Here is a 14,555-nt window from a genome sequence, read left to right as displayed (position 1 = left end):
AGTCACCTAGTATGATGGTGTTTGGTGATACATTTATCCCCTCTAGTGTTTTCAGGAAGGCCATGTGAGGTTCCTGAGTTTGTGAGGGTGGCCTGTAACATGCTACAATTTGCAGAGCAGTCTTGCCTATGGTTAATTGCACCTGGATGGTCTCCGATGCATCGTGCGTTGCCACCAGTCTTGAGGTGTGGATGTCCTTGATGAATATGGATACCCCCCCCCTTTCTTGGTTTTGTCCCGATTTTGGGGCCGGAGCATGATATGAGGTAAAACCTGATAGCGCTGGGGTGCTCTCAGGAGCCTTGAACCAGGTTTCTGTCACAGCACAGACATCGATGTTCTCCATACTGAGAAGGGCCTCGAGTGCGTGCATTTTGAGATTTAGACTTCTGGCATTGAGCAGCATTACCCTTAGTTTTTTTTGCTTTTTTGTGTTCTAGAGTGGTAGGTTTAGAATTTGAACCTTGCTTAAAAAAGGCACTATGGGGATGGCAAGAGCCTTTGCCAATATCCGAATCCCAGGGTGACAGGTGCAAGCCGTCCCTTGAAGCAGCGTGGCTTGTCCAGCATGTCATCCCAGGCAGACAGACACTGGATCCCCTTTGAATGACACCAGTGTTTAAGCCAATTGTTAAAGCTGATCATCTTATCTCTGTATTGTGGCATCATTCTTGGTGAAGGTAGGATACTGCTCAAGGTCAGGGTCATACCTGTCTGGGCTACATAATCAGAGAGCTCCTCAATGTCTCTTTTCATGTAGTCCAAGGAGGTACGTCTCAGGTCGTTTACACCAGCGTGGACAATGACTGAATCATATTTGTACCTGCTGTTGAGAGACCTGAGTGCTTGCGTTATGTGGCGGATTCTAGCGCCCGACAGGCAGCTTACTGTGACCTTCTCCTTACTCAGTCTGGTGAGCGGGACGTCAGTGTGTCTGACTATGGAGTCACCAATGACTAGTGTGTCTGGCATTGTGTTTGGCCTGAAGGGCTGTGACTGTTTGACACTCTGACTGTGAGGTCTATGCATTGCAGGTGTTGTGTTCTGAGGTGGTGGTTGTTTGGGTGTCTGCTTTGGTGGCCTCTGCTGTTTTGGTAGATTTTTGATCAGAGCCTCCAGTATGTCTTTGTGTGTTTATGTGTATGATTTGAGGTTGTAATGGTAATATGAGAGACTGGGTCTATAGTGTGTGTGGTAACCTTCTCCTCCTGACTGGTCTTGCCAGTCCTATGTTGAGAGAGCTCAGCCTCCAGTTTGGCCATATAGTTGCATCTCTCGCATGTATTTGTGTTTTGTGGGAGGAGGAGAGGGTTGTCTGTGTACATGAGGCAATTGTAACATTGCCTCAATATTCCCAGGTTCACCAGCTGAGCAGGAGAGGACACTAGCAACTGATCCCTCGACATGCTATAAGGAATAGACAAAAAAAAACTTTAAAAAAGATTCCGGGGAACGTGGGTGACCGAGAAATGGGGGTTGCCTTTTTGGGGTACTATCTATGACAAGAGTGCCGTATCAAGGTAATAAGTACTGTAGGAGCAAGTGCTACGTTTAACAGATAGAGAATAGTCTACTTGGAGTCAAGTAGAGATGATCTTTTAATTATAGGATACGCTGATTAGATCAGTAGTATAGTTCGAGGAAGGTAGTTTTAAGGGAAAATTTGAAGAGTGGACTTTAGGTAGCCGAATAGTTTAAACCTGCTTAACCGGGCGCTGCCCTAGTGTGCAACAGTAGCAACTCCGCTAAATCGGGCTAAAGCGTGCTTTATAGCAGGGGCTGGAAAGGACAGGAAATGACCCAAAATGGCCAATAAACTACAAGTTACTGCCTTAAACCACTCCTCTGAGGACAAATGAAGGAGTTATGGAAATGACCCTAGTGGCCAATAAAACTACAGTTTCAAGTCAGTAACCACCTCTCCGGGGCAGGGAAGCTGCTCAATGTTAGTCACTGCCACTGATAAACACAGAGACCCTCCTTCAGCCCAAGCAAAATGGCCTCACAGAAACTTTCAAACAGTTCAGGAACAGCAAGCCTGTAACTGAACTTTTTAACTCTCAGAAAAGTGGGAAAAAGCAAGATTTTTTTTTTGTTTTGTTTTTACAGAGATAGCAGAGGTTCACAAGTAATATCAAGTTATAGCAGTGCAGTAAATGACCCCACACAAGAGTGCTAGGTCAAGGACAGAAAATATGCAAGTTTTAAGAAAAACGATTTAAAATTAAGTGCAAACAGGAAATTCAGCAAACAGCTTTTGGTTGTGCTCTAAATACAGCTACTAATACAGAAATCAAGTTTAACAAGCCAGAAAATGCTCAAGCTAGGCAGCTATGCAGAAAAACTTAGCAAATAAACAGAGAAAAAATACTTAAAATCTCAAAAGTGGCTCCCTTCTTCTCTCAGCGTTTTTTCCTCTTGGAGGGTGCTTCACCAACAGCCAACAAGCCTGAAAAGACGCTCAAACCACGAGGCAACTAGGTTTTAAGAGAGGAAGATGAAGGAGTTATGGAAATGACCCCTAGTGGCCAATAAAATTAGAAGTTATGTACTCACCATAACGTTCCATCTGAGTAGGTGTATTCATTTGTCTGCAACCTGTGGGTTATGGATCCGATATCGGATCCGAACCGCATGGTTTTCCAGCTATGGATCCAAGCTCTCAGCTCCTCCCTCACCCATAATGCCCTGCTCTACCCTCATGACCTCAGATCGAGTTTGCCAAAGCAACAACACCCTAAAAGGGTAACATGGAATATGCAGGAAACTGAAAGGCCAGGGGATAGGAAGCGGGATGGTTGCAGACAAATGAATACACCTACTCAGATGGAACGTTATGGTGAGTACATAACTTCTAAATCTGAAGTAGGATATTCATTTGTCTGCAACCTGTGGGACAGAGTCCCCAGCTTCCTGAATCTTGGGCGGCCATCATGGAAGGATATTCCGGAGCACCGCGGAGCCAAAGGATGCTCTACCCCTAGATGCAAGATCCAACTTATAGTGGGAAATAAACGTATGAGATGAAGCCCACGTGGCTGCTGCACAAATATCATCTAGAGGAATCCTAGCCTTGAAGGCTGCCGAGGTAGATACTGACCGGGTTGAATGGGCATGAACACCCTCCGGTGCGGCCTTCCTGAAGCTTGATAAGCCAATAAGATGCACTGTGAAATCCAGCGGGACAGAGAAACTTTAGAGATTGGCTTGCCCAAATTGAATTTTGCAAAGGAAATAAACAGCTGGTCGGATTGCCTATGACCAGCCGTCCTGTTCAGATAAAATCTAAGTTGCCTGTGAACATCTAGTGAATGTAGCTTATATTCACCTTTGTTTTCATATTTAGGGAAGAAAACAGGGAGGTTAATGGACTGATTGATGTTTGCTTCAGAAGCGACTTTAGGAAGAAAGGACGGGTTGGTCCTGAGGTAGACACGGTCCGGATGAAATACCAAGTAAGGAGGTTTAGCTGATAATGCTTGAAGTTCAGAAACTCTCTTGGCTGATGTAATGGCTACTAAAAAGGCTGTCTTGTAGGACAAGAATTTGAGATCCACCGTAGCCGCTGGCTCGAAAGGAGGGGCGGTCAAGGCCTGTAGGACCAGAGAGAGGTCCCAAGGAGGAACTGCTTGTTTTATAGGGGGCCTGAGAAGAAAAGTTCCTTTAAGAAAAATTTTACACAATTTGGCTGACATAAGAGGATTAGAGTCATGGCCAATGTGATAGTGAGAAATAGCCGCCAGTTGTACTTTGACTGTGGAACTGCTGGCACCATCGTTAAAGAGAGTGGTTAGAAAGTCAAGCACTAAAGGAAGAGGAACCGTGAAGGGATTCAGGCCTTGCCGCTCCGCCCACAAAGAGAAACGTTTCCACTTGCTTCGGTAAACCTTTCTAGTGGATGGTTTATGAGCTGCCACCAAAATTGCCTTAACCGGTGATGAAATACCGGGAGTCCTAATCAAGAGTGGAACTGGAGCAGCCAAGCGGTCAGCTTCAGGTTGTCCAGATTCGGAGGAGGAATGCAGGATGGATGGGATATCAGATCCGGGATGGGATCTAGAATCCAAGGAGGATTCACCGAGTGAGACCTTAGGAAGGGGAACCAGATCTGTCGATGCCAGAACGGAGCAATGAGAATCATTCTGCAACCCACCCGAGAGGCTTTCTGAAGAACTTGGAGCATCAGAGGCAAGGGTGGATAGGCATACAGAAGACCGGGTGGCCAAGCATGCACCAGAGCGTCTCTTGGGGTACCTCCGGGAGGAGGTATTAGAGCGAAAAAACTGTCGCACTTGGTGTTTGAGGGAGAAGCAAAAAGATCGCATGAAGGGGTTCCCCACCATGCGAATATGCGTTCCGCTACTTGACAATTGAGAGACCACTCGTAAGGGGTCAGAATGGTGCGACTGAGCTTGTCCGCTAGGATGTTGGACCGACCCAGAATGTGCGTTGCTATTAGAAAGCGATTGGTGGAGATTGCCCATTCCCAAACTCTCATGGCTTCTCGACAAAGAGGGTAAGACCTTGTTCCTCCTTGCTTGTTGATGTACCAGACAACAGACATGTTGTCCGATTGAATTGCAATTGTTCCCAAGGGAAGAAAGTCCTGAAGTGCTAGCAACGCTAAGAGCACTGCTCTCATCTCTAGAACATTGATATGCAGTAAGGTCTCTGAATCGTTCCACGTGCCTTGGACGGTCCGGCCCGCAAAGTGCCCCCCCCACCCGAGGCGGAGGCGTCCGTGGTCACCGTGGCGAGAGGGAGAAGCACAAAATGGGCGGCCTTTGTGGAGATCCGGGGAGTGGAGCCACCACAAGAGGGACCGCTTGCAAGCCTTGCTGATCGCTATGGGATGATGCATGGGAAGAGCAAGGTATGACCACTGTACTAAGAGCGTCCACTGTAGAATGCGCATATTGAGCCTGGCAAGAGGAAGAAGTGCTATAGCCGATGCCATGGACCCTAGAGCCCTCAGGACCAACTCCGTCGGAACAGAACTTGAATGGAGAATGGCCCGCACCTGGAGCTGCAGATTTAGAACTCTGTCCGCAGTGAGGAAGGCTCGTAAACTCCTTGTGTCTAGCCTGGCCCCTATAAAATCTAAGAGCTGTGTGGGCCAGGTTGGATTTCTTTGTATTTATTGTGATGCCCAGAAAGGGAGCAAGATGGAGAAAGGAGTCTCGCCAATAGAAGTAGATGCCTTGTTGGGGCGGTAAGAAGCCAGTCGTCCAGGTAGGGAAAGACCTGCACCCCCTGAAGCCTCAGGTGGGCCGCTACCACTGCTAATACTTTGGTGAACACCCTGGGGGCTGTGGTGAGACCAAAGGGAAGGACCCGAACTGGTAGTGACTGGCTCCCAGCCGAAGCGGAGAAACCTCCTGGAGCGCCTGTCCATCAGGATGTGGTAGTACGCGTCCTTGAGGTCTATCGAGCACATCCAGTGATTTTCTCCCAGAAGGGGAGAATAGATTGCAGAGTGACCATTCGAATTTTTCTTTGGGGACTGCCAGATTCAAGAGAGAGAGGTCTAGGATTGGTCTTAGTTCCCCGTCTTTTTGGCACTAAAAGAATCTGGAGTAGAACCCTGATCCGATCTGGTCTGGGGAACGGGCTGGATGGCTCTTTTCTTTAGCAGATGGCCAATTTCTGCCAAAGACGCCTCCGTTGACCGGGTGGGGCGTCTGGGAGGGACTTCAACTTTGGAAGGTAAAGGAAAGGAATGCGATATCCTCTGGATATGATTTGGAGAACCCAGCGGTCCGATGTTATGGACTCCCATGCCGCTAGGTGCCCCGAAAAACGTCCCGACTGCCTCCAGAGTAGAGCAGTCGGGCAACCCTCAGGGTTGCGCGGGCCGTTCAGAGAAAGGTCCCCTGGACCCGAAGTTTCTGGGAGCCCCTCTGCCTCTAGGGCGGCGTCCTCCCTGTCCTCCTCTGCCACGGAAGGACTGGTTGTCCGGAGCAGGCTGGGACTGCTGCGACTTCGAACCACATCTTCTTCTGACCCTTTTGGTTCCTAGAATAGGGCCTCTGGGGTGCAGAGAAGCGGATTCCGACGGCAGACAGCGTCTTCCGTCCTTTTCGCTCTGGGTCAACGTCGCGAACGGTCTTGCCAAACAGAGCAGAACCATCAAAGGGGCGTTCGCAAGACGCTTTGAAGGGCTCAGAAAAATGCAGTGACGGAGCCAGGCCTGGCGTCTAGTGACCAGTCCTGTCCCCGCAGCTCTAGCGGCGCCTTCCGTTGCATGGGAGAGTAGCCGCATAGAAGTATTAGTAACTGACCTAAGAGTGGCCATACGGGTGGAGTGCAGAACTCTGTCCTCCTCCGAAATGGACTCGGGGGATGCAGCGTATTCTTTAATAAGATCTCGCTGCATCCTAATGACATGTGCCAAATAGTTCAGTGCCCTTACCGAGAAGGTCGCGAACTAAACATCCGCTTCCCCAAGCGGTCCATCATCGAGACTCCTTGCCCGGTGGGTGGACTGAGGACTCTCCTGAGCCAGTTCCCTCTTTGTGGCCGCCGTCAACATGGCATCTACCGGAGGCCCCTTACTCCAATGGGCCCGGTCGGATGGCGGACTAAGGATCCTATCCGGTCTCTTGGGAATTGGCTCCACGGTGTCCGGTTCCTTCCACGCCCTGGTGGTAATAAGGTCCACCAGGGGTCGGCAGGGGACACCCAAGAGGTAGACGGGCCCGCTTCAAATGCCTACAAGAACACGGACTCGTCCGAGGAAGACTTGGGGGCAGACCACCCCCCCCTTATACGGAGCATTTCCATGATGTCTCCAAATGAGACATCCTCGGGGTGACCGTGGGGAGCCTTCCCTTCCTCCAAGTCCGTGTCTTCTGTGAGAGACTCGGGAGTCAATGTGCCTCCTTTGCCGTGTGCTGCGAGGACATCCTCTGGGGGCTGTCAGAGGAGTCCTCGCAAGCAGCAATTTGCTCCATAGGAGCAACTTGGGGCACAGAAGCGGGCTGTCCCAGGGGCCGGATGGTGGAAGCCTGGCCCAGTGCAGAGGGAGCGCGGGACGGAGCGGAACAAGTGCGGGGTCCGGAGACCCTCAACAGAGCCCTCTCCACTACATCAAAAGCCGAAGGAGCCGACCTCGACCAAAGGATCCGACAATCGGCTCCCCTCGGATCCGAAGAGTGGACGGAGCCGGCGCCGCCGGATCCGAAGGGACAGTACGCTCCGACACAGACGGCGCCGAAGGAGCACTGATCCCCCCGGATCCGAGGCTCGGATCCAGGCTCCGGGAGGTCGGATCCGACGCACTCGAGGGCAGGGTCGGATCCGAAGTACCAAGTACTATCGGCGCCGACCCACCCCCGGCTCCTTAGCTGCTCGGCTCCAGCTGCTCCGAACCCGGATAGCGGGTCGGAGAAGGAGCAATAGGCTTAAAAAAGGGTGTTGAGCTCCCCAGAGGGGGGGGAGGCAAGAGCACTCCCATCTGCATCTGGGCCTGGATGAACCTTCTCATCATCCGGTCCAGATCAGCATCAGAAAGGCTATATGTAGATCTCGACGAGGCTACCGAGGTAGGCCTGGAGTGCCTCCTCGATAGCCTCGACGGAGATCGGGTCTCCTCCTCCTCAGGACCCGGTGAAAAGCACACAGGGGACCGGAGCCGAGAAGGAGGAGACCGAGGCGACACCGAGCCGGGAGAAGCCGCTTGGCTGGCGGGGCGAAACAGAGGTCTCGGCCCGCCGCTTGTGGTGCTTCTCCTCCGGTCCTTTTTCTAGCATCCCTCTCCTCTCCAGAAACGGGAGGTTGAGTCCCAGGAGCAGGAGGGGTGCCACAGGGGAACAACCGTAGCCACAGTTGTTCCCGAAGGAGCGGAGGCGGAGCCGAGTCTGGCGGTAAAGACCCGCCAAGACAAGCTTGGACCTCCGCTCCTCAGTGCCCTGGGGTTGAACCCTGCACAAATGGAGCAACCAGATGTGAGGTGTTCAACCCCGAGACACTTAACACACCGAGTGTGGCCATCAGCCGGTGAGAGCTTATGGCCACACTCGGAGCATTTTGAAAAAATAGATTTGGGCTGATCAGCCATTCAAATCTATAAAGCTACTAAAAGTAACTTAAACAAATACAGACACACAGGCCCAACACACACACTCTACGCAACAGCGAGGGGAGGGAAAAAAAATTACTTAAATTAACTCTAAATAAAACTATCAAAGAGGGAAACCTAAACTTTCACACAGAAATACACAAAAAACTTTAAATTTTCTGATTTAAAAAAGGTAAGAAATAACCACTTAGCTGAGAGCTATGAATACAAATCCAGTCACCAGCGCGGCAAACGAGATCTGAGGTCATGAGGGTAGAGCAGGGCATTATGGGTGAGGGGAGGAGCTGAGAGCTTGGATCCATAGCTGGAAAACCATGCCGGTTCGGATCCGATATCGGATCCATAACCCACAGGTTGCAGACAAATGAATATCCTACTTCAGATCTACAGTTTCAAGTCAGTAACCACCTCTCCGGGGGGCAGGGAAGCTGCTCAATGTTAGTCACTGCCACTGATAAACACAGAGACCCTCCCTCAGCCCAAGCAAAAATGGCCTCACAGAAACTTTCAAACAGTTCAGGAACAGCAAGCCTGTAACTGAACTTTTTTAACTCTCAGAAAAGTGGGAAAAAAGCAAGATTTTTTTTTTGTTTTTGTTTTTTACGGAGATAGCAGAGGTTCAGTACAGTACAGTCTATCCATGTGGGCAAGAGAATCTGCTTAGCCATAAGCTACTTAGATGCGTTTTTAACTTGTTTTACTGTAACTTTCGACAGGTCTACAGGGAAAGAAAAAAACGTTAGTGGTTATGGGCTTTTGTGCGTTTGAACTGAAAGCTGATGATACAGAATAGCTGTGTGAGAAAGTACAGTTGTGTACACTTACCATAAATGTAGATGTTCGAGTGTATTCACTGTTGCATACATTACATTTGAGTAATCTGCTGGCAGGTTTCCCTCAGTCTGCCTGATTAACAAAGTCTTGGGTCCTGCATCGGTTGCTGTCCCTTCTTCCATGACGTCGGGTTGTCAGGGGAATAAAACATGCAGCCAACACCATTACATCAGTTTTTCTTGCCCCAGATGTCAGGTGCCCCCCAAATGGGGAGCAAAATATATATATATATATATATATATATATATATATATATATATATATATATATGTATATATATATATATATATATATATTTTTTTATTTTATTTTAGTGACTGGGATAGTCCGACTGGATGCATGTCCATTTTCAACGGAGGCCCAGGGAGAAAAGCTCCAAGGGTAAGCAGATACAGCATTACATAATACCAGCATTACATATGACAAACAGACTATTTACAAAGATTACATAAGTAAGCAAGTTAAACAAGTTCCACAGGTTACAGTTAATCCTGAGCACAAGTCAGGATTAAATTAAATTACAGAGTAAACTGGTTAACAGATTTTTTACACATTCTAGAGAGAGTTAGCCAGGCTTGATACATTGACATAGCCAGTTAAGTGACAAATGTTGTTTGAGTCTAGTTTTAAATTGACCCAAGGGGGAAAGTAAGGTAATATCAACTGGAAGAGAGTTCCAGCATCTACTTAGAGTTTGCAAAGAGAGACTCACCGGCTGTGTTATTAATTTTGCTAGTCTGAATTAGTAGTTTGTTAGAGGATCGAAGCGGTCTAGGATTGTTATAGGGGGTGATAATATTTTTAAGTGCAGGAGTATTGTCCGGATTATAGAGGATGTTATAGGCTATAATCAGTTGGTTATACTGGATTAGGCTGGGTAGTTCAAGCCACCCAAGCTGATTTAGATTGATGCAATGATGTGTCCTAAAAGGCAGCCCAGTGGCAAACCTGGCAATGTGGTTGTAGCAAATTGAGAGTTTAAGGACAGTCTTGTTTAAATTCGAGAGTAGAGGGGATGCATACAGAAGGGTTGAAAGAAGGTGAGAGCGAGCTATGGCAATTTTAGCTGGAGGGGTTAGGAAGGCTTTTATTCTGTAAAGTGACCCTAGTTTTTTATTGATGGTTTTGATAGTTTGGTTAACAAGTAGGTCAAAATTTAGATTATTGTCTATGATGACACCTAATAGTTTTGTAGATGGGTCAGGGGAGATTATTGTGCCATCATTTGATTTTATGGTAAAGGTGAAAGCGGTAGACCTACGTGTTGGCGAAAATAACAGCATTTTAGGTTTTTTTTTGGGATTTAGGATCAGACGATGTACAGAAAGCCAGTTTTCTATTGTATTAAAGGTGGTCTGGGTAGCTGACCATAACTCTACTGGAGATGTGGCTGAGCAAATCAGAGTAGAGTCATCAGCATATTGGATACAGCTGACTTTTGGGATGACAGTATAAAGGTCGTTAATGAAGATGGAGAACAGCAAGGGCCCTAGTATAGAGTCTTGTGGTACTCCAAGGGTGTTAGGTAGAAGGTTAGAGAGTTTGTTCTGCCAGAGGACAGCCTGCTGTCGACCATTCAGGTAGGATTGAAACCATTGGAGGACTCCAGTATCTAGGCAGAATGTTTGCAGGGTGTGGATTAAAAGTTGGCGATCAACCATATCGAATGCCTTGGAAAGATCCAAAAAGAGGGCTGAGGATATATAATTATTGTTGCAATTATGGTTTATGGTGTTAGTAAAGGCTAGGAGGGCTGAAGTAGTGCTGTGATGAGGACGGAAGCCATGCTGTCTGCCATAAGGCGATTTTGGATTAGGTGGCGCATGAGTTGGCTAAGAATACATTTTTCCATAATCTTTGCAAGTGGAGAGAGTAAAGCTATTGGCCTATAATTAGAGAATTCAGTAGAGCTGCCTCCTTTGTGAAGTGGAATTACATAGGATATTTTCCAGATGGTGGGAATTTTAGCTTCTACTATGGTTCGATTGATTAGTATTGAGACAGGGTAAGCAATAGCAACAGCTGATTTTTGTAGGTACTCGGCAGGGAGTTGATCAGCAGAAAGTGTAGTGGGTTTTAATTTTTTGATCAAGGTATGGATAAGTGAAGTGGCGACTGGTTGGAAGCTGAACGCGAGTAGGTTTCTAGGGGTGCTACTTTCAGGACCAGGGGAGCTAGGAGGTAGCTGGCTAGCTAGGTCTTGAATTGTCTCAGTAAAGAATTGGTTAAAACTATCAGAAACATCTTCAGGGGTTTTATCAATAGTAGCAACAGGGATTGGGGTTGAAGTTTGTCCAGGATGCAGTAGATTATTTAAACCTGCCCAAAACTTCTGAGGGTTATTTTGATTTACTGTCTGTAAATTACAGTAGTATTGTTTTTTGTCTTGTAAAATTGATTTTTTGGTTTCGTTCCTGGATTGCCTGTATTTAATGTGATCTTGAGGGTCTTTAGAAGAACGCCATAAAGCCCATGCTTTGATTCTAAGGGTAATTTTGAGTTTAGACTCTATAGAAAGCCATGGTGCAGTTTTGCCTTGGTTCTCTTTGAACGAACAGGTGCATGCAAATCAAGGATCTCAAGGAATTTGTTGTTAAAATATGCTACTGCTTCCTCTAAGGGGAGGTGTTCTGGAATAGACCAATTACATGAGTTTAGTTCTTGTTGGAATTTGGCAGGGTCAAAGTTTTTATTGTTTCTAACCTTTCTGAGTAAGGGTTGTTGGGAATTAATGGTTTTGTGCTTAATTACATATGTGAGAAGGTGATAGCTTAGGCCATTAAGGAGGGTACCAGAGGTGTACAGTTTGGGGGTGATCTATATATATATATATATATATATATATATATATATATATATATATATATATATATATATATATATATATATATATATATATATATATATATATATATATACACAATATAAAAACACAAAACCTATACCTCCAAACAAAAGCAAATACACCAAAAAGGCTTTGAAAGATAGCAACAGAAATGAGAGGTATAGTTAGAGAATAACAGGGGGCTGGAGGGACGGTAACCAGGACTGCAACAGTGAATACACTAACATCTACATTTATGGTAAGTGTACACAACTGTACTATGTTCTTCGTGTTTCACTGTTGCAGTCATTACATTTGGGTAGAATCCCAAAGCTATGGTTGGGAGGATGGAATTATACAGCACTAGGAGAAGCTATAAGGCCCTGCAGGACAGCAGTGGCAAAGCCGGCACTGGATTTAGAGAAGAGAGGTAAATGGTAACGCTTGGTGAACATATGAACTGAGCTCCAGGTAGCAGCTTCTAGAATGTCTCTGGTAGGAACCCCTCTGAGAAAGGCTGAAGAAGTAGATGCAGCCCTGGTGGAATGAGATCTGATCCCCTTGGGGACAGGTTTACCATGGTGCATATACCAGAAACAAATAGAATGGCTTATCCATTTGGAAATAGGATGCTTTGAAATAGCCTTTCCCTCCGCCCCTGCAGCAAATGCCACCAATAGTTGTTCAGATTTTCTTAGAGATTTTGTCCTGTTTAAGTACAATCTTAGTTGTCTGTGTACATCCAATGAAAGCAGAATCAGCTCACCCTTGTTCTGTGGATTTGGGAAGAAAGTTGGCAGATGAATGGTCTGATTAAGGGCCACACTAGATATCACCTTAGGCATAAAGGATGGATTGGTCCTGAGAGCCACCCTGTCCGGGTAAAAAATAATGAAAGGCTCCACTGCCATAAGAGCCTGTAGTTCTGAAATCGTTCTAGATGAAGTGACTGCTAAAAGAAAAGCTGTTTTCCGAGAGAGAAAATTTAGGTCCGCAGAAGCAGCTGGCTCAAAAGGAGGTAGAGTGAGTTTTTCCAAAACAAAATTGAGGTCCCATGCAGGAGTTGGTGCTCTACTGGGAGGTCTTAAATTTTTGGCCCTTCTGAGATACTGCTTTAGCAGAGGATGAGAAAAGAGGGGAGGCTCTGTGTTGTAATGAGCTGAAATGGCAGAGGCATGGATTTTTACGGAAGAAAAAGATAGGCCCTTGTGAAACATCTCTGTTTTAAGTATTGCAGAATCTGAGGAATATTGGGCATTGCTGTGCTTATTCCTTGTGCTTGGTTCCAAGCACAGAATCTTTTCCATTTGTCATCATAAGATTTTCTAGTACTATGCCTTCTAGCCTCCCAAATGACATCCATCACAGGTTTGCTGAGAGATGTAACGGGTGAAATTAGTTGATTAGCCACGCTGCAAGATTTAAATTTTGGAGCGGAGTGTGCAGAACTTGATAGTTCTGCTGAGACAGTAGGTAAGGTATCTGAAGCAGGTACCATGGAGAAAGGTGCGACATTGCGCAGGAGTGGGTACCAGTGTTGGTGAGGCCAGTCTGGAGCAATCAGAATAATTTTTGGTTTGTCCTGTTTGCCTTTTAGTAAGACTTTGGAGAGCAGAGGCAGAGGGGGAAAGGCAGAGACTGATGGGTTTTTCCAGCTGAAGGATAGAGCATCCACTTTCCAAGCTTTTTGGTGATGAATTCTTGTGCAGAATTTGTCCAACTGATAGATCTTTTTGCCTCACCCCAAAACTAAGTCTGGGCTACCCCATTTGCGTGTCAACATGTTAAAAATTTGTGGTTCCAGTTTCCATTCATGTGGGTCCATAAGATTTCTGCTTAGTCTGCCAGAGTATTTTGCTTTCCTGGCAGGAATTGAGCTTGAAGATGTACTTGATAAGTCAAGGCCATGTTCGACAATGCCATGGCTAGTCTGCAAAAGGAGTAGGAATGTGTACCCCCTGCTTGTTTATGTACCACATGACTGTGATGTCTGTCTTTATCAGTAGCTGTCCTGGATGAAGGTAGTCCTTGAAAGCTGTCAGAGCATTCTGTACAGCTGGCATCTCTTTCTGATTGATATGTAGGTGCATTTGATTTGGGCTCCATTTGCCCTGATACAACTCCCTGCCAGACGCGCCCCCAAGCATAATCTGATGCGTCTGAAGTCAGGGTTTGGGTGGCAGGGGGTGGAATGAATGACAGTCCCTTGTTTTGGTGGCAGGCCTCTGCCCACCATAGGAACTCTAGTTGCAGGCAAGGAATGATAGGAATCATTGTTTCCAGGCTGTGACAATGTTGACGCCATAAGCTTTTTAGGTACCACTGAAGTTTCCTCATATGCAGTTTTGTATGTGGAATTAGAAGAATGCAGGAGGCCTTGGGTGGCCTGCAGAATTTGTCTTGCAGATAGCTGGGTTTTTGTGGCCACCTGTTTGAAGTAAGTCATCAAATGAATTTGTTTGCTGGCGTAAGGAAAGTCATTTGTGCAGTTGTATTAAAGCTTGTACCCAGGAATGTAATTTTTGAGAGGGTACCAGTTGTAATTTCTTTTCATTTATGGTGTACCCTAGACAAGTTAGAACTCTTTTTACAAACGCCAGATGTTTTAGAAGAGTGTCCTTGTTTTCTGTCTGAATTAGACAATCGTCCAGGTATGGATAAATTTGAATATTTCTTTGCCTGCATCATTACTGGTGCCAGGTACTTTGTGAAGACCCTGGGCGCAGTAGATAAGCCAAAGGGCAGTGCAGAGAACTGGTAATGCAAGTAGCCTGCTTTGAAGCGGAGGTATCTTCTGCAAGATTCCCTGATTGGGAT

At 46.6% G+C, this 14,555-nt stretch overlaps 1 protein-coding gene and 1 long non-coding RNA gene across 5 annotated transcripts in view; one reads left to right on the top strand and one right to left on the bottom strand.

The window, feature by feature from the left end:
- ZNF516 (zinc finger protein 516) overlaps positions 1–14,555 on the bottom strand; it is a 1,134,205-nt gene that overhangs the window by 492,411 nt on the left and 627,239 nt on the right. The window lies entirely within an intron of this gene.
- On the top strand, positions 8,568–9,580 carry LOC122798292. The gene is made up of 3 exons (XR_006364240.1): positions 8,568–8,702; positions 9,372–9,374; positions 9,568–9,580. It is a non-coding gene; the product is annotated as an uncharacterized LOC122798292 (long non-coding RNA).

Source organism: Protopterus annectens, chromosome 3.part1, assembly GCF_019279795.1.
Source record: "Protopterus annectens isolate FY-2018-M chromosome 3.part1, PAN1.0, whole genome shotgun sequence".
Classification (NCBI taxonomy): Eukaryota; Metazoa; Chordata; order Ceratodontiformes; family Protopteridae; genus Protopterus; species Protopterus annectens.
Note: the sequence above shows the minus strand (reverse complement) of the source record. Positions and strands in the feature narration are given on the sequence as shown.